The sequence below is a fragment of the Rhododendron vialii genome, chromosome 4a (assembly GCF_030253575.1).
Source record: "Rhododendron vialii isolate Sample 1 chromosome 4a, ASM3025357v1".
Taxonomy (NCBI): Eukaryota; Viridiplantae; Streptophyta; class Magnoliopsida; order Ericales; family Ericaceae; genus Rhododendron; species Rhododendron vialii.
This window is the reverse complement of record NC_080560.1, coordinates 13,404,743-13,411,836: the sequence shown is the minus strand read 5'-3', so window position 1 is coordinate 13,411,836 and position 7,094 is coordinate 13,404,743. Positions and strand designations below refer to the sequence as shown.

General features: G+C 32.8%; 1 long non-coding RNA gene across 1 annotated transcript; it reads left to right on the top strand.

Moving 5' to 3' along the window:
- Positions 1–4,330: 4,330 nt before the first annotated feature.
- On the top strand, positions 4,331–6,285 carry LOC131324457 (uncharacterized). The gene is made up of 2 exons (XR_009199357.1): positions 4,331–4,457; positions 5,122–6,285. It is a non-coding gene; the product is annotated as an uncharacterized LOC131324457 (long non-coding RNA).
- Positions 6,286–7,094: the final 809 nt, after the last annotated feature.

Sequence of the window (7,094 nt, the reverse complement as noted above, 5' to 3'; positions counted from 1 at the left end):
CTGAAGTTTTTCGCATGATGGTCGATTTGTTTTCCCATGAGATGATCACTCTCATAAGAATAAGCTAGACTGACTAGTCATGACTACTGTTGGATTTTAGTTTATTGAATTTCTTTTTGATCGTCGAAGAACAGATTCATTTATCAAAAACAGATTCATTTATCACAAGGATAAAATAAAACAAAACAATGAGAAAATAAAAAATTCAGAGAGGCCTCTGAAAATACGCGTACAATATTCTCCTACTACTGCTACTTGCAAATTCTTAACCTACGACCTCTCAACATTTCAAAAAGATAAATTGTATTTTTCATGAAACCAAGAGACATTTTCATGGGTGGTTTTCCTTGTATTATTATTTTTCCCATTTCTCGTTAAGGGGCAGGAGCTGCACATGATCCTGGTCCTGGAAATGGCATTCCCTATTTTTGTAACCTTCAAAACAACCAATTTGGCCATTGTACAAAGACTCTTTACCAACCAATTTATTTTTCGCCAGTAGGAGAATTATGCAAGTTTGTCACTGTGTTTGATTTACAATTTTGAATTGTAAATTTTGAGTTAAAATGTAAAAATATGTAATTGGATGGTTCATTTCAAAGTTGAGTGGGTTCCCTTACTCTCTCACTAGAAAGGGGAAAAAAAAAAACCTCACTTCTAAAGTAGAAATGATACCTACATAGACGAATAATGCACAGATCTTGCATTGATCGAGATGTGGGGTCCACTACGGGTCCCACACAAACAATTCGAGTCGTTTATTAAATTTAAAATATTTTTTCTAAGGTCTCCGTGAAAAATCAGCTCAATCTGATAACTATAAATACTTGATCCAATCATCTAACATTTTGTTCAGTTTCGAATCTGCACGAAAAGTTAGATGATTGGATGGAGTACTTCTTGATTTCGAATTGAGTTGATTTTTTGCGAGCCATTGAAAAAATATTTTAAATTCAATGAAAGGATCAGATTCTTTGTATGGAACCCGTAATGGACCTCACAACTTGGTCAATGCATGATCTGTATGCTATTCATCTGTGTGAATAGCACATCTGCTTCTAAAGTCTCACGGGTTGCCCCAAATTGGATCAAAAGTCTGTTCCCAACGAGAGCTGTTAATTGCCCCCCCCCCCCCCCGGTCGGGGGTCTGACACCGGCCCAGCCGATTTTTCCGTTTTACCCATGCTCTCTTTCTCTCTCTTCCCGCATTCTTTCACTCTTATTTTATTTTTTTTATAAAATTGTAAACGCTAATAATTTTTTTTCACTTGTTTTTTTAAAATAAATTATATATATTTGAAATCTACTCAACGAAACATATCAAACGAGCCTAATATCGATGGTGAAATAATGTTGAACAGAAAAACTATATTTTTTGGTAGTTTAAAATGTATAAAGAGTTTGAAAAATTAAGTGTTCCAAATTTCAATCCGTTTGAACCAGTGGAAAAATTTTAGTTTTTTGATTATTTTATCCTAAATTGTCATAATGAAATTTTGAATATGACGCTCTCGTTGATTAACCTTAAGAAAGTCGTAGAATCAAATATCTCTTAAGGTTAAAAAACGAGAGCCTATGAATTACGAAAATGAAATGAAAGTTGAGAAAATTTTAAGGATATTATGGTGAATGAGAGTAAATGTGAATATATAGGTCAAGACATACACAAGTAAATATACAGGCAACTGAATATATAGACGCTACTGTCGAATTTGCAACATGTAACATTGAGGTCCAACTTTCAACCAACGCTATCAATGTAGGGTCCTGTTGATTTGAAAAAGATGATATGAGTTCAGAAGGACTTTTCAACCAATGGTGCAATTAATTTTTTTCCAACTTCAAACTGGCCAACTGTTGCAACTTTCAACCAATGGTGCATTAACTTTCAACTGTTGCAACTTCCAACTTTTAACCTTAATTTTGTAACATTTTCATTCCAAAAATACCGAGAACCTATTTTTTGTTATTTTTTTTATTTAATTAATAATATTTATGCTCTGTATCTTTTTTCTTTTTTATTTATTAAAAATTATTTTAGTGTTCCGATTTTCAATCCGGTTCAATCGGTGGAAAGATCTTTTTTTTTTTTCATTTTATCTTAAATGGTCATAATGAATTTTTGGCATTTTAGAATCAAATATCTCTTAGGGCTTATCAACGAGAGTCCTAGAGTCAAAATTTAATTATGGCCATTTAGGATAAAATGATCAGGAAACTAAAATCTTTCCACCGGTTCAAGCGGATTTAAATTTGGAACATTTAATTTTTTAACTATATTTTTTAATATATAAACTGTCTAAAAATGTTAAAAAAATTAAGTGTTCCAAATTTTAATCTGTTTAAATCGGTGGAAAGATTTCAATTTTCTGCTCATTTTATCCTAAATGGTCATAATTAAACTACGTAAAAACGGATTGAAATTTGGAACATATTTTTCAACCTCTTTAGATAGTTTAGACTACGTAAAAAATATAATTTTTTCGTTTTATATTATTTTACCATCAATATTAGGCTTGTTTGATAGATTTCGTTGAGTAGATTTCAAATATATAAATTTATTAAAAAATATACGTGAAAAACAAATTATTAGTATTTAAAATTTTATAACAAAAAATTAAATATAAGAGAGTGCTGGGACGGGAGAGGGAAGGAGGGAGAGAGAGAGAGGGTAAAAGGGGGAAGGAGGGCCGTGTCAGTGGGGGCCTGACACCGGAGGAGGTGCGATTAGTAGTTTACTTCCCAAACCCATCACTCTCTCTCTTCAATTACTTCGTCCCAATCTCATCTCTCTCTCTCTTCGAGAGCTTCGGTATTGGATCTTGTAGTGTAAGGGAGAGAGAGAGAGAGAGAGAGAGAGTTGAAAAAAGAACAGCTGTGGAGGTTGGGACAAAGAGGGCTGCTTTTCCCCCCCCCCTGACACCCCACCCCCCGGCCCCACACCCCATTTCCCATATTACCCCCTCCCCTCCCCCCATTTTACTTCTCCTGCCCCTCCCTCCTCCCATTTACTTTTTTTTTTCTCTCTTCTTCTCCTGCTTCCCCCCTCCGTCCATTTACTTTTCTTTTTCTTTTTCCCTCTTTATTTTCTTTTTGTTTCTTTTCGGCTGGATTTTTTTTTTTTGTTTTTTTTCTCTTTATTTCCTTTTATTCCTTCCACTTTGAATCTTTTTTTTTCAATTATTTTCTTTATTTGTTTCTTTTCCCATTTACCTCCCTTCTTTTTTTTTTTGGTTAACTCAAATTCTATTTTCAATTAAGATTACAATTAGTGTTCGGGAACTAATTACGAAATGTATTTTGCAAACGACATACTAATCCAAAATACAAATGTTATATTTAGGATTACTTTTTTTTAACTATAGTACAATTTAATAAATTTGTTAACTATTATTTAGCATAAATCCTCTTAACTGATTCAGTAGTATGTTGCTTCAAATCACGTCTCTACTCCATAGGATTGCAAATGGCTGGTTTCTATTTTTTTATAACTAAAACGGAAACGTTTTAGGGGCTTCGTAGGGGCTACTGTGCCAATGAGGGCAGTTGAGCCCCCCGGGTCCCACCTATTTTTTCATTTATTTTTTTATTTAATTACTTATACCTTATTTATTTAATTTCTATAAATACACCATTTGTATATTTAAAAATATAATTCAAGAATTAAGTGTTTTAATTTTCAATTCAGTTAAATCAGAGCAAAGATCGTTTTTATTATTATTTTATTTTAAATGGTCATAATGAATTTTTTGGTTTAAGGCCTTTCAACAAATACCCTAAGACTCATTATTTAGTTTCAAAACTCTCTTAGGGTGTCCATTGAAAGGCCTTGGAGCCAAAAATTTACTAGATCCATTTAGGATGAAATGATCAGAAAAATAACAACTTTGCACCGGTTCAAACGGATTGAAAATTGAAACACTTATTTTAGTAACTATATTTTTTAATCTATAAAGGTCAAAAAAATAAAAATAAAACAGTCGGATAAACATGATCAATTAAAACACTTTTTTTTTCTCTCAATTATTTTACAAAGCCTAGAATTAGACTTGAACCTATTATTAAAGAGAGAAAAAAATTCAAACTGGAAAGAACGAATAGGAAATAAAATGAAAAAAAAAACGAAACTGAAAATAAAATGAAAAAAAAAACGAAACTGAAACTGAAAAGAAAAAGAAAAAAAAAAACCAAACGGTAAAAAAAAAGAGAAAGAAAGAAAGAAAAGAGAGAGAGAGAGAGAGAGAGAAGAGAAGGGGGGTAGAATGGGAAAAGGGAGGTGGGGCCGGGGGGGGGGGGGCGGGTCAGGGGGGGGGGGGGAATAGCAATTTTCCTCTCATTCCTCTCTGAACAACACAACATGAGGATATTCCCACGAGATTTTGCTCCATTAGCCATTGGAATATTCATTTCCTTCACAACTTTTGCCTCTGCAGCCACTCGTCTTCTCCCTGATGAAGGTATTCAAACATAATTTCATTTATTCATGAATCATGAGAGAGATTACAAATTTATGTTTTTTTTTTTTTCTTGATTGTTTACCATGTCCTTTTCGTTTTTTTTTTCTTTCCTTTGCACATAAAGTAGGGGAAAATTGTTGTACTTTGCCCACAATTTTCCTCTGTTTTAGATTCCATTTCTTTTTTCTTTCTTTTTTTCATTGAGATGTGGCTTTTACAAGTTTCAAACATAACTTTTAGATAATCAGCAAAGAGAAAGGAAAAGAAAAAAGAAACTAGATTTTGTCAAGAAATATCTTTAATTTTCTTCTTTCATAACCAAGTACATTAAACAAAAGAATAAAAAAATTTCTATTGTTTTGTTATACTCTGTTTTCCAGATTTATTTACCTTTTTTTTTTTTTTTTGGAAACTTGTTTGGTTGATGATTATTGAAACTTATTTTTTCATAATTTTCTGGAAATTAGATCATTTTTCTAGGGAAAAAAAAAAACCCCTTCCGCAAAAATGAATAAGATAGGAAAATAATGGCTGTTTATATATCCGATGTTCAGTAGTAGTAATTTGCATTACAGCGTGGTGCTATTTTGTTTGTAAATTGATTCTGGAAATTATCAACAGACTATAAATTGTGGGTTTTTTTTCAACACATTTTTTTTAACAGTGGAAGCATTGAAGGAAGTTGGGAATTAGACATTGGGGAAGAAAGACTAGAATGTTAGTGTGGTCGTTGCTGCAAGTATCGACGGTGTCATTGCTGCAAGTACAGATGACCGAATTCTCAACACCATTTAGGTCATCGGTGAACCAAGTACAGGGATCAGCACCCACACTGAAATTCCAGTCTTTCTTCTCCCATGTCTTCCCAAGTGATTGCTGCAAGTACAGATGACCAAATTCTCAACACCGTCTGCCACATTACTCGCATGTCTCTCTCTCTCTCTCTCACTGTTTTTAGGATTGACAAAGATCGCGATGATCCGTCGTATAATTCCTATGCGAGCAAGATGAGACTCAGGCTGTGTTTTAAAACACATTCTTAAAAAATAAATATTTATTTCATATTTTTAAAATAGAAATAATGTAAATAAAAATTAATTTTTTGATTTTTTATTGCAATGTTCAAAAGATCTCAATGAAATCTATCAAACAAGATGCATATTGCTAGAAAAATTATTTGCGTAAATACATTATTTTTAAGTTTGAAATTACCTTCTTAAAAAATAAATACTTAATTTAGGTTTTGGAATGGGGCCTCATTAATCTAGTTGGTCTCGATGTGTTTAACACCTATGCAAAAATTATAGAATATCAAGAATCCGTAAAGTCGCATTATATTTGTTTGAACAAAAACAGACAATTAGAATTTTTCTATTTCTCTTGTTACAAATGACTTGTTTCAATGATTACGAATGTCTAGTGAACTTGATTTTTGCATGGATTTTAGAAACACGAAACTTACAGAAGAATTGTTTTGATCGGCAAATAACATGTGATCACTTTTCTATTTTGCGTCACTTAAGGAATCATGTGGGAGGGATCATTTTGATTCAGTATGCTTCTCAATTCTTGAGCTTTGGTGGACCTAAACAATGACCATGGTTCATTTTGTTGGGAAGATCGCCATGCCAAAAGTCATTTGGAGGGGATATCTTTTGCTGGCGTTTTTGCAAGAAAAAAATAGGTTGCAAATTTGGTTTGAAACTCCGACCACACATTTGTTCCAGCAAAACACGATTATTCATGTAGCAAACGAGTTATTTTGGGTATGCGTCATCTTCTCATATCAAAGTTTTATAAATATGAACAATTCCAGTAATTTTTTACATCCGGTTGATCCCAAATTATTATTTGGATTAAGGGTTTCGCTTGCTTTAACTCAAAACTAGAGGAAACTTAATGAGTTTTAGTAGTGTTTGAACTTATTTCTAAAACTCATTAAGTTCCTCATCTAAAAAATTTAGAATCGTTCTTTTTGAATGAGCTTTAAGAGGGGTGAACGAGACAAAGAGATAAATTTCGAAGGGTGTCTAGGTATTTAACTCTTAATTTTTTAATAAATCATGGGTCAAATTAGGTGAGTACTGGTCTCTTCGAAAACAAAAGCGAATTTTTAAAATAATTGAAGGTTATGTTTGCTTATAAATTAAATTGATCTTGAACTAGATTTTAATGAAACAAACTCGACTTCAAATAACTCAGCTCGTTTATCAGCCCTATCGATAACATTGTCGAATTCTATGCTAATTCCTACTAGTATTAACCAAAACAAATACGGAGTATAAACAACGTTAAAAAAGAATACAAATTAGCCAATTTCGACAGGCAATTATCTGCTCAATAATCAAACACACTCAAATCTTGGTGAAATGCAGAGTATTGAAAGAATAGGTTCTTCAGGGCATGCTCCCACCAGAATTGACAAGACTCACTCACCTTCAAGAAATGTGTGGGCAACGTGCCTTTAAAAATTTCGATTTTTTCAAAGAGAGGGCCAGATCGAGGGAGCATCGGCGGGACGAGCGCTTAATTCAGAGTCACCACTTAGGTTTGAAAGTTCGACACCTAAGGAACCGAACTTAAAATGCCTTATACGCTATTTGATTTGAAAAAATGAAAGTACCAGTCTGTCATAAC